Source organism: Pipistrellus hanaki (assembly GCF_964339955.1).
Source record: "Pipistrellus hanaki genome assembly, chromosome: 2".
In the NCBI taxonomy this organism is placed as follows: Eukaryota; Metazoa; Chordata; class Mammalia; order Chiroptera; family Vespertilionidae; genus Pipistrellus; species Pipistrellus hanaki.
The window spans coordinates 125,908,909-125,922,219 of record NC_140504.1 but is presented as its reverse complement, the minus strand read 5'-3'; the positions used below and the strand labels follow the sequence as shown (position 1 = coordinate 125,922,219).

General features: G+C 40.5%; 1 long non-coding RNA gene across 1 annotated transcript; it reads left to right on the top strand.

The window, feature by feature from the left end:
• Positions 1-106: 106 nt before the first annotated feature.
• Positions 107-12,971, top strand: LOC311616852. The gene is made up of 2 exons (XR_014794001.1): positions 107-222; positions 11,865-12,971. It is a non-coding gene; the product is annotated as an uncharacterized lncRNA (long non-coding RNA).
• The last annotated feature ends 340 nt before the right edge of the window (positions 12,972-13,311 follow it).

The following is a 13,311-nucleotide window of genomic DNA, read 5'->3' as shown; positions in this document are numbered from 1 at the left end:
GCCGGAGTCGCCAGCAGCCCCGGGGACTGGGCTCGCCGCTCTCCTCCCGCCCCCCCTGCCGGTCACGGTACAAATTCTCCGGATCGTCTGGGTGCGGATCCGGTTCCGTAGAACGTGCCAGCGGCGGTGTCCTCTCCCCCGGCGGCGGCGGCGGCGGCGGCGGGGAGGCCACAAATGAAAAGAGGGGGTGGTCCTCCAGCCGGGAACGGGGTGCGTTTAGAGGTAGATGTTTTTTCCTGGCCCAGCGATTAGGTGTCCCGGGCGGGCCGTGGGGAGGGTCGGCGGGCAGAGCGCGGCCGGGGGCGGAGGAGGGTGGGCGGGTGGGCGCGGCGGGAGGGCCGGGGCGCGGGCGGCTCCGCTCGGCTGCGGGAGACGCTCCGTCCCTGCCGCCGCGGCAGCTGGAAGACAAGTGGCGAGGACGGCGCTGCCCGCTCCGCTCCCTCCCCCGCGGGCGGGCCGGGGGTCGGCGCCCGGCTGGGGAGGGGGCGGGCCGGACGCCTGCGATTGGCCGCGGCCGCACCTGGGGCGCCCGGCGCCGCCGCCCCCCAGCTGTTGGGAACAGCTGCTTCTCTCCGGGCGCGGATCGGCGCGGCGCTGGGCCGCCGGGCTAGGTCTCTGGAGCCCGAGCCAGGGGAGGGTTGGGGAGGGCTGGATGGAGGCGGCCTTGCTCGCGGGGTGTCCTGCTTTTAACCCGTCCAAGTCCTGGGCACCCCTGGCGGCCTCTGCCCGGCACCCAGGGCGCGGGGACTGCGCCCGCGGAGGGAGCTGCGTTGCTTTTCAAAAACGAAAACGCGAGCTCTTTGCGCCTGGTCGGCCTCGTTGACAGAGCTGGACAGCCTACCCTGGGGGCCCCGAGGCCTGCCTGGGGCGGTTCGCTGGGAGGCAGTGCCCTCCCTGGCTCGGAGGGCCATGCAACGCGGGCAACCTTACCCGAGTTGGGTTACCTACGGTCTGGAGAGTGAGAAGGAGGGCCCCCAACCTTCCTTGACCCCAAAGAAATGGTGCTGGGGACAACTAGCGAGACAAGGCCAGAAAGGAAAAAAAAAAAAAAAAAAAAAAAAAGGCTAAGCTTAGGTGCTAGGAAGAAAACCATTAGCTTTAATTGCTCAAGGCCTAGCCAAGCTGAGTAACTGTAGACACCTAAGTTTATCAGGTACCACCTTCTATTTCAGATGATCATACATTAGTACCCCGAAATGACAAATTTGTGTTTCCTCCCTAACTCTTGGGGAAGATTGGTACAGCTTTCTCATCATATTGTCTATCCTTCCTCTCCCACTCAGCAAAGAATTACTGTATTTCCTTTTATTTGAATTGCTAGAATATTTAGGGACTTTAGCTCAACTTGTTTATCAGGATGTAATCGTAAAAGGTGCAATCGTTTGAAATCGACTTGTTACATAACCACTGGTTTCTACCAGCAGACCTTTAAAGCATTTGTAGAAAAGACACTATTTAGTGATACATATAATTTTTATATCAGCTTTTTGCAATTTATTTTTATTGAGGGTGCATTCAATTAGGCCATAAAAATCATTGTCATATTGAGGTTTGGACAGATATTTAGTGAGAGCAGAATGATTCACCCACCACTGATGGCATACAGGTTTTAAGTAGTTTCCATCAGGAGTATCCACTGAAATCCATGCATTAATTGACCCAGGCCACACCACTTATTCTCTTTAAAGAAGTTTAGTATGTTAACTTATGAGAGAGGCGCAAACTTCTGTTTCTCTTCCCAGGGCACCTCTGCAGTCAGCCCAAGAGGATGAGATATATTGTAAAAGCTAATGGGAATGTAATTATTCTTATACAAAATTCTGCTTTTCATCTTGCTGACTTTGGCGTGAAGTTGGCCTTTTGAGGTATCATCAGGGTTGTTTTTTTTGTTTTTTGTTTTTTTTAAGTTTGAACTCTTAGTAGAAGAGATGGAGAAATAAGAAATCTAAAGTTTTTTTTTTTTTTGAAAATGTTTTTTTTTCTAATTGAAGAAAAATAAAGCATATACGTATAAGAGCCAGCAAGTGAAATTGTAAACAGTCTCTCTTCATTGCTTAACTGAAGTGCAGGTTTAAAAGGAACTGTGTGTACCCGTATGATGAAAGATAATTTTTAAAAATTAGAAAAACAAGGTCCTGAAACAGAGGAGGCATGTATGTTTTAATATTAACAGCCATCTTGCAATGTTACTTAAGAATCACTGTACTTAGATGAGGCTCAGGCAAAAACTGTGAGGGGAAGCTAGGTACGCATAGAGAAGCCTTAAAGAGAAGAGTGACTGTGGTGTTTCACCTCTCTTTCTGCCTGGATGGGGAGCCCACCTGGGAGGGGACTGTGATAACATCGAGGAAGGAAGGTGTCTGGGAGTGCAGCCAGCAGCTTGGATGTTCACGAGGTACAGTGGTGAGATCTACAAGGAAATTCTGATCCCAGGTTGGGATCCCTGTGTCTAAAACTCAGCTTCTGGAAATTAGATGCTTCCCTGCCATAGTCCCAGAGAAAATGCAGCCACATTCCCTCTGCCCCAGGTAACCCTGACTGGTGTGCGTTTATTCTTTCAATGGAAAAGTCAAAATGTGATAGCTTTCTATGAAACTTTGTTCATTTTGTATAAAATGGTGCCCAGATACCCCGGATTTTGGATGGCAGAGATAATGCAAGCATTGCTAATTATCTGGTGATGTGTGGTTCTTTGAAAACATAAGTTAATAGGAATGGAGGTTCCTTATTTTCAAAGCCATTTTGAATCCTTTCTTCCTTCCTTCCTTCCTTCCTTCCTTCCTTCCTTCCTTCCTTCCTTCCTTCCTTCCTTCCTTCCTTCCTTCCTTCCTTTCTTCCTTTCTTTCTTTCGTATTTATTGGAGGTGACTAGTTATTAAATTCTACAGGTTTCAGGTATACAGTTCTACAATTTATCATCTGTGTATTGTATTGTGTGTTTCCCATCCCAAGTCAAGTCTCCTTCCAAACCAATTTAAGTAGAAGCCATAATTCATACCCAGTTCAGCTAGATAAACCATCCAGCGCCCCCCGCAGGCAGGCACCTGCTAGGGCTAGGCACAAAGGTGGTTACAGTCACATGGCCACATCCATTTTGGGAGGATTTATGAACCTGAGCCAACAGACCATGTAGCCTTAGAGCCATAAAATCTTTCTGAATTAAAAGTTTCAAGGTTATTAAGTACCAAATATTTCTGTACAATTACCCATTACGAAGTCAAAGGCAGGTTGGAAAAACAATCCTTGGGTAATCCTTTTGCTTTTTCAGCTGCTTTTGGCAGAGAAGAGCACTTGTATGTTAACAAACCTTGTGCAATATGATGTGCACTTCTTTGGAAAGAAAGAGCCATAAAATACTTTAAAAGTTATAAATAGGTCTTAAGCTTGTCATACCCAAATTAGTACACAGGGATGGCTCTGAATCCGTGGTTCTTATTCCATGGCAAGATCAATATTATTTTATTAGTTACAATAAATTTTTGTCCACTTTGCTCAAAATCATAATCTGACTACTAAAGGCCAGAACAAAATTTAGAGTCTCACACTCATTTATCTATTTTCTTGCTTTCTCTTAAATGGAAATCAACTCCAGGCCCAAGGTGTATGAAGAATTTTTGAGAAAAGAGAGTAACATTTCATGAAATTAGAGAAGCATTACTACTGCTCATGGAGGTGCCTGCTCTGATTAGCACAGCAAGTCTCCTGCAGGCAGGGATGATCTCTTAGATGCCACCGCATCCTCTTCAGGTCAGTTAGATCCTCTGCAGAATGCTACACACATGAACACTGAAGAAATATTTACTGAAAAGATTTGATATCTTAAAGATATCTACCTATAAACTTGATGTTTGGGAAAAAATGCTTTCTTGATTAGAACCAACCATTTGAAGAGTATTTAGGCCAGACACTAACACACACACACACACACACACACTATATATATATATATATATATATATATATATATATGTTATCAAAATATACAAAATACATATATATATATAATATATATATATGTTATCAAAATATACAAAATACATATATATATATATATATATATATATATATATATATATAGATGTACAAAAAATGTACAAGAAGAAAATCTTTTTTGAAGTCTTTTATTTTTATTGTTTGGAAACATTTGCCTTTTTTTGTTGTTGTTGTTTAAGAGTATGTGAACATTCTGAGTGTAGCCAACAGGTTTCTGTCCTTTTGAGTAGTCTCATGATCCACTGTATTTTTGTTTCTCTGGGTGGGTTGGTCATTTTCTCTTAGTAACAGATAACAAATACATGGAATAGGTTATGCTGCTATTTCTGTGCGCAGAAGAATTGGCAGTCAGAAGCCTCATCAGTTCAGCTCAGATCCACCTGTGGGAGAATTCTATTCATGCTTCATTAAATCACATCTGAGCTGCTAAGCAAAATGAAATGGAAATTTGTAGCTGCTATTCAATCATTAAAGTCATAATTTCTCTTTTACATCAAACATCCAGAAAATAGCAGAATAGAGTTTCCTAGAGAATGAGGGAAGGGCAAAAATGAAAGTAAGGGGGAGGGGGACAAAAGGAGTTTCCTGCCAACTTCACCCTACCAACAGTTTCACTCTGTCTGTGTAGAAGTAGCTGTCAATGTACACACACTTGAAATTCTATTCTATAAATTTGAAAGGCAAGGAAGAGAATGCAAATGTTTTAAACCCACCGTGTATTTCTTTACATTTTAAATCCAGGGTGTACTTCAGTTTTAAGTTTTTAAATAGTGGCTGCCTCAGAGCTGCCAAGCTATTTTTGAGATTCTCCAAACGTATTGAATGACTCTGTTGATGACAGATTCATTATAATGGTGTTGCCTGTGTGCTGGGCAGAGGACACAGTGTGGTAGAAATAGCCCTCGATCCCAAGACTAGGGACCGAGGGCCCAACCCATGCAGTCATTAATCAGCTTCAAGACCTTTTTACTATATTCCATTAAAAAGTAGGAATTTCATCAAAAAGAAAAACTTGTGGCAGTCTTCCCTGGGTAGACACGACCTAGAATGGAGGGTGCTAGTCTGATCCTTTATTTGCACATCTGTTCATAGGGTCACCTTGGATTTATGAAACAGTACAATATTAATGAACATTCAAGTGTTTTTTATTTACTTTTAAATGTAAACTACTTGAGATCATTCTGTAAGATTAACATTTTTTTTGCTAGTAAAGGAAAGGCATTTTCATAACAGGAAACATAAAAATGTACAAAGAAGAAAATCAAAAGCACCCATAATTCTACTCAGAATAATAATCATTTTAGAGTGTCTAATGGCAGGTATTTCTTGAACATAAATATACACATAGAAGTATGTAAGCATGAGTTGCCCTTTACATTCCTACCACCAGCTTTTTTCAACTAATAGTATAAAGTAAGTTTTCCTGTCATCAGTTTCCACAATTCATTTTAAATGCCTAAATGGCATTTTATTAAGCCAATGCCCCCAAATGTATCTAAGCAATCACCTTCTTTTTGGGCATTATATTGTTTCTAATTGCTCCCTATTATGAAGAGTTTTCAGATTAACATCCTTGTAGATAAATCCTTGGACACATTCTGATTATTTGTAAGGCTGATTTCATGAAGAACTTCGTTTTGTTCAGTGCTAAACCCCTGACTCCTGAAATAGTGTTTGGTACATAAAAAGTGCTTAAATATTTATTGATTGGATGAATAAACTTTTATAAGTTTATATATTAGGTTGAAGGATATGCCCATACTTAGATCTTTTAATACATATTGTCAAATTGCCCTCCAAAAGATAGTATCAGATTTTATTTCTACCAGCAGCGTATTGATGTTAGCATTCCAGAATCTGCAGTGACACTGCTGAGATAGAATACTTTTGTTTGCAAAGTAAAAAAACATATCCTAACTCACACAGAGTTAAGTAATAAAAAGGACCTTTGGCCCTCTATAATTGAAAAGTCCAGGAAAGGCTCCCAATGTGGTTTGACTACAAAGGTCATGCTGTCACCAAGACTCTGACCTCCTCTGTTGAGGTCCTCCTGCCTTTTTCCTTCTCTGCTGGTTGGCTTTGCTCACTTCCTCGAGGTAACAAGGTGGTTGCCAGCAGCTTGCAGAGCCGTGAGCCTCCTTGTTCACATGCAGAGGAAAATAGATTTTTTAAAAATCAACTGCCACACAAAAGGCTGATCTTTCTTTTGGTTTTATCATCTTGGGTTGAAAACTTACCTTTGAACTAATCCCAGAGGCCAAGGAATGTGCTTTGCATATTTGCTTAGGCCTGGGCTCCATTCTGTGTTCCCACATGGGACAAATAGCTAGAGCACAGGGATGAGACACTGATTTGCTCAGGCCCGTGATGGCCCACACCTGGAACTTGGGAACCCTACAGAACAGGGTTGGGAGATGCTGAGTTCTTTTGAGAAGAAATGGTAGAGTAAATGCTTTGGAAACAACAAAAGGCTTCACCGACGATCAGCATTTAAATGTTTAAATATATGTATTTTCTAGGGTAAAAACACTAGGCCTTGTGCCTCTTGGATTTGCTATCCATAAAAGTTATGGGATCAGCTCTTCCAGGATTCTGGTGTTCCTTTTCTCTAAAGAACTTAGAAGTGGAAGGTTAGTGCGATGAACTACAGCTTCCATGGCTCCAGGAGGCCTTGAGGATGCAACAGATGACTCATTTTCACCTTCTTTATTATTCTAGATTCTACTTATTTTCAGCTGGCACGGCTGCTTAGTCTTGATGTTTTGCCTAGAGTTCTTCAGAGAAACAGAACCAGTAGGATATATAAAAACCATTTAGGTAGATGGATGGATGGCTAGATGGGTTGATTTCAGGAATTGGCTCATGCAGTTGGAAACCCAGGCAGGACATCTGTGTTACAGTCTTGAGGCAGAGTTCCTTCTTCTCTAGGAAACCTCAGATTTTGTTCTCAAGCCTTTCAACTAGTTAAGGTCATACCCATAATATCTAGAATAATCCCCTTTACTTAAAGGAGTGATTGTAAATGTTAATAACTTGACAAAATTCCTTCACTGTAATATCTAGACTAGTGTTTGGCCAAAAACTGGGGACTAGGATTTAACAAGTTGATAGATAAAATTAACCATTACAGGCTGTGATCAAAACCCTCAATCCTGAGTTTTGAGTTCCTGGTCACCATGCCCTCTCGTGATGTGATTGCTGCACTTGTCTATTATTAAAACGAGGGGCCTCGTGCACAAATTTGTGCACTTGAAAGGAACTGTGGATTGCGAGGCTGTGGTGAGCACAGGGGTGGGTCTTGGCTCATCCTCTGCACCATTGCCTGGCCCTTCCCACCATGGTCCCCAGTCTGCTGGCAGCCCTGCTCCTGCCACCATCACACATGCTGATGGTGCCGGACCTGCTCACACATGCTGAGTGATTGGGGCTGGCACCAGCAATGAGTGTAAGTGGTGGCTGCTGCCCTGATTGCCCCTCAGGAGCAAGGGGAGTTGGAGAAGCCCTTAGGGGTGATATGGGCTGGCAGCTGCTGTTTGCACCTGCTGATGGTACCAAGCGGTTGGGGCCAGTGCCCAGAGCCTACAGTAGGTGTAAGTGGCAGCTCCAGTGCCAGCAGCAGGTGCAAATAAGGCTGGTGCTGGCAGCAGGTGTGAGTGCTGGGCAAGACTGAAGAGCACAGGAGCAAAGAATTTTCAGTAATCACCAGAGGCTCACCCCGAATGCAGCAACTGGTGCCCCACCTTGGTCTGGTGTCCCCGCTCACCTGCTCTACCATCCCACTGCTGCCGACACCCACTTTGTTCTGTGCTCTGCTTCCTGCTGCCGATGCCAGCCATGTTCTGTGTGTGCCCCCTAGTGGTCAGTGCATGTCATAGTGACTGGTTGTTTAGTTGTTCGGTTGGTCTGCTGTTCGGTCTATTTGCATATTAGGGTTTATATATAGAGATAGGGCAAGGAAGTACCAAGAAGTATCCAAGTGGATCACATGAGTGACAAACTTACTCCTGTCACTCTAGTATAAACGAGCCCTCTTTCTTCCTGACAATTATGGTCAGTTATCCCTGTCAGGATTGTGATGCCTCTTCTTGTCTGATGGTCCCTGGATGTAAGGAGCTGAAGTGCTTAGGTGCCAACTGTAGCTTTAGTTCTATGTGACTCTGTGTCTCCTGAAACAGGAATTCTCTGTAACTCCATTTACCCTTACATGTTTTGCTATTCTTTTAAAATATATTTTCTGTGATTTTTGCCTTCAACTACAAAAACTGTATTTTTCTTAGATCATTAAGCTTTTATATTTACCCTTACTTGGTGCTTTTTTTTTCTTCTTCTTACACTTTTGTGCTCTGATTTGAAATATTTTTGTTTATCTCAAAGAGCTTCCTTAAATATTTCTTGTATGACTGGTCTTCCCAAGATATAATTACTTTAAATTTTTGTCTTTATATTGTTTCCATTTGTTGGGGTATTTTCTCTTGTATAACCTTTAATTCAAGGTTGATTGTTATTTATTTTCTTTTGATATATTTTTTTAAAATATATTTTTATTGATTTTTTACAGAGAGGAATGGAGAGGGATAGAGAATTAGAAACATCGATGAGAGAGAGACATCGATCAGCTGCCTCTTGCACACCCCCTACTGGGGATGTACCCGCAACCAAGGTACATGCCCTTGACCAGAATCGAACCTGGGACCTTTCAGTCCGCAGGCGGACACTCTATCCACTGAGCCAAACTGGTTTTGGCTCTTTTGATATTTTAATGATGTCTTCTGGTTTCAATAGTTTCTGTTGAAAAGTCAGCGGTTATTCTTACTGTTTTATTTTTCTTTTAAAAACTGCTTTTAAAATTTTGATCTTGTTCATTTATTTTTATTTTTCAGCAGTTTGACCATGAAATAGCTAGTTGTGGTTTTCTTTGTATTTCTCCTGTCTGAGTTTTGTTGAACTTCTGGAATCTATGCCTTTTATCACAACTGGAAAATAATTTGAGTACTATTTTCTTAAATGTTTCTTCTATGTCATTCTCTTTTCTCCATTGGAAGGATATAGCTCATTTTCTCTCAAATGGTATGTATGTGCATAATCATGTTCCTGACGGCTCTTGTTTCTTCATTCTGTGCTTTAATTGCATTGTTTCCATAAACCTGTCCTTGATTTTATGAAGTCCATCTTCTCTGGTGTTCAGACTTCTGTTAAACACATCAAGTGACTTCTAATGTTAGATATTGTGTTTTGAAGACCTAGAATGTTTAACATTCTTATGAATTATAGAATTTTCTGCTGAAATATTTCATATTTTAATCTATTTTGTATATTTTCCTTTAACTTATTATTTGTAATTATTTTGAAGTCCTGGTAAGCTAACTCCAGAAGTTGGATCTTTTCTATATCTGCTTTTATTGGTCATCTTTTCTCTTTATTATTATCATATTTTTTCTGTTTATTCATGAGTCTAATAATAGTTGATTATATGCTGGATAATGTTAGAGCAGCTCTGCATTATGTAATTTTCCTCTGAAGTATGTTGAATTTTGTAACAGTAGGCATTTCATTACTGGCAGATCACGTAGATTCTGTCAATATCTGATTATGAATGGTTATGGTTAGTGATTTTCAATTATTTTCTTACTTCTAAAAGGTAAGTTTTAAGTATGAACTTTCTGGAGTCTCATCTGAATGAGTGGAATGTTCACCAAGATCTTTACAATTTGAATGGGTTGGAATTTTAAGATCTGCATAGCATTTTGCAACCCCTAAAAACTTTGCTCATCAATTAGCTGTTTTCTCTTTTTCTTTTTCTTAAAATATGGGCTTCCTTTCTTTTTAAGTATATTCTGCTTAGTTTAAAATGCTAGTAGAATTCTTATGCATATTTTTTGCTCCTTGTTTACTTTTCTCTCACCTGATACTCCCCCTGCCCCCATCCCAGCATTCTTAGAAGATAAGCTCTGATCTCTGTTTCTACTGTCCAATGAAACTTTTAAAATAACTTGAGGAAAAAATCTGGAGTAAATGTAGGACTTCTATATTTCCATTCTCTTAAGAATTATACCCTTGAATTGCTGGCTGTCTAATGCATTTCAGCAGTTGTTTGATATATTGTACTCAGCCTTTATAATTCTTATTTAATTATTTGTGTTTGATACCAGCTACTTTATCATGGTCTAAAACAGAATTACTTTAAATCAATTATAAATATACAGTAGAAATATCCACAATATACACTAAAAATATTAATGTATTTCTTTATTTTTAAAATGTATCTTTAGGATTATTATATAGCAACTCGAGGCCTGGTGCACAAAATTCATGCATGGTGTGTGTGTGTGGTGGGGTGTCCCTCAGCCCAGCCTGCACCCTATCCAACCTGGAACCCACTGGGATCGGGCCTAAACTGGTGGTCGGACATCCCTCTCACAATCTAGGACTGCTGGCTCCCAACTGCCCTCCCCTGCAGGCCTGGTTCCCCTGCAGGCCTGGGTCCCCTCATCTGTCCTCCACTACAGACCTTGTCCCGCCCCAAACTGCCCTCCCCTATAGGCCTGGTCCCCCCCAACTCTCATCCCCTGCAGGCCTAGTCCCCCCCAACTCTCAGCCCCTGCAGGCCTGGTCACCCCTAACTGCCCTCCCTGCTTGCCTGATCACCTACAATTGCCCTCCCCTTCAGGCCTAGTCCCCCCCAACTGCCCTCCTTTGCCAGCCTGGTCACCCCCAACTGCCCTCCTCTGCTGGCCTGATCACCCCTAACTTCCCACAACTGCCCTCCCCTGATGACCATCTCGTGGTGGCCATCTTGTGTCCACATGGGGGCAGCCATCTTGGACCATAAGGAGGCGGCCATCTTGTGGCTTGGTGTGATGGTCAATTTGCATATTATTTTTTTATTAGATAGGATTAGTGTTGGTTGCTACATAACAACAACATTTGGATTATCAGCAAACTTTTACCAAAAATGCAGATTTTTTTTGTCTGTTTATAATGTGCATATTCATACAGACAAATTTATCAGAATAAATAAATACCTTCTTCACAGTAAACTTTTGCCTTAACCAAAAGACAAAGAAACTGTTCACTTTAATAACAAGTTTTGTAATACAGAAGAAATTTAAGAATCATGGGTTCATCAAAGTTAGATTCCAGTTTAACTTCCTTATCCATCAATTTCTGGGCAAAGTGTGTAAAATATCTCAAAGTTTAGCCTAGAAAATGTTTTTATTGATCACAGTGCTCAGGAACAGTGCAAATAAACTAAGATCAACATAAAGAGACAAAATTACAATGCATATGTGTCTTTCTAAGGGGTCCATGGACTTAACGTGTGTAAACCTTCACTGCCTCAGAATTCTTTCTTCTTCTTCGTAGATATGTGAATTTGTTCCTTACAAAAGTAGTTTTTGGCCTCTAAGCATAGAAATTTTATGCTGCTGAAACCGGTTTGGCTCAGTGGTAGAGCGTCGGTCTGCAGACTGAAAGGTCCCAGGTTCGATTCTGGTCAAGGGCATGTACGTTGGTTGCGGGCACATCCCCGGTAGGGGGTGTGCAAGAGGCAGCTGGTCGATGTTTCTCTCTCATTGATGTTTCTAGCTCTCTATCCCTCTCTCATCCTCTCTGTAAAAAATCAATAAAATATATTTTTTAAAAAAGAAATTTTTATGCTTATTGATATAAGCACTTGAAACCATTGTCTAGGTATACATATATGAGTTTTTTACAAGGATATGGGAGGGAGGAGGAAACAGAGTGTTTGGCAAGACCATGCACCCCCCCAGTTTTGCCTCTTCTGGACAGAGAAGGGACATGTTTCTAGATGTGTGGTTTTGCCAGAAAATCATAGTGCTTTATACTGGCTTGGCTTTCTCTTTCTATCGATAGGTGAAACTTTCTGGGCCTGAAAATGTCATTCCAGATGTTTTCTCTCATGTCTGAATACTGATCTCTCCTCACCCAGCAATACTCTTGCATAACAGCAGGTATATGTCCTGATTGTGAAAAGCAACTCCAGAAACTTGGAATTTAGAAGGGAGAAATAAAAAAGATAGCATAGCAACCAGTTGATGGAATGTAGGAGTGTCAATTAAGGAAGGCAGGCAGTCTATCTATATACTTAAAGTACTCCAGTTAGAAAGTAATTCATCAGGTTCTGCCAAAAAGACAAGTGCCAATATATTAGCTACAAAGCACACTGAAAAGTCAATCACAATCAGGATTTCTGTCAGACTCTGGCAGTAATTCTGAGGGGATCTTTCTATAAATCAAGAAACTTTTCTGCCCTGCATTGTAAATCACATAAACAGCAACAAAGTTATGTTATAAAGATTAATATACGTGTAGATATATATAATTATTAAGACATTTATTTCTGTTGGCAAAGCAAAATAATTCATCTAATTATGCCTACAAAACCACAGTAAAACAACCCAAACATTTTTTTGAAAATAATTTATTTTGGTTTATCTGTTCTGTTTCTATTTATATTATACTTTGTGAAAGTACTTAGCCCCCATTTATATATGCAACAGTGTCAGTTTCAGCTTGCATCAAGAATCCATCTTACTATATAATATCAGAATTAAAGCAGTTTTTTTTTTAACTTAAAGCAATTGAAGAGATGAATTCAGTGGTACAAAAGTGATTTAAGTAACTATACAGTTGGTTATTTTTCAAATCTTTCAAAGATGCTTATAAAATATTTTTCTTCACAGCATTAAAAACAGATATTTTGCCAATTGTATTTCTCTTCCTATTTATTTTTCATTTTATTTGTTTTGAACACTTTTGGCAGAAAATGCTATCATTATTATTTTTTCTTAAGAAAATAAGCCCAGCAAATATTTTACATTAAAAATAGCAAATAAACACTTTCACAGGATTCCTTTTTACTGCAAGAAAATTCATAGTACTAGGTATCAAAATAAATTAGTCTAGGTCCAAATACTAAGTACAACAATGGGCATTAAATATTTACTTTTTCTTAATGTTTCTCTCTCTGTGTGTGTATTTTTTTCCTGTTGGTGTTGAGCTGTCATCATCTCAGCCATATTGGCAAGTTTGGAAAAATAAAACATGTATACTAATAAAATATTGCAGCTTTGTATATGTTTTTGAAATGTTAGAATACCTAAATCTACCTCATTTTCCCTGGGACTATCTTGGATACTTTTATTATAAAACCCTCTATATGCCAAATTTGTTAGGTAAGGGTTTTCAGAAGTTTCCTTGGATCATATCAATCCATAAACAAGATGAATTAAAAGGTAGTCAATTTTCTATCTTATTGGTTTAAGGCAGAGAAGAACTTTTCTGAGAAATAATTATGTGC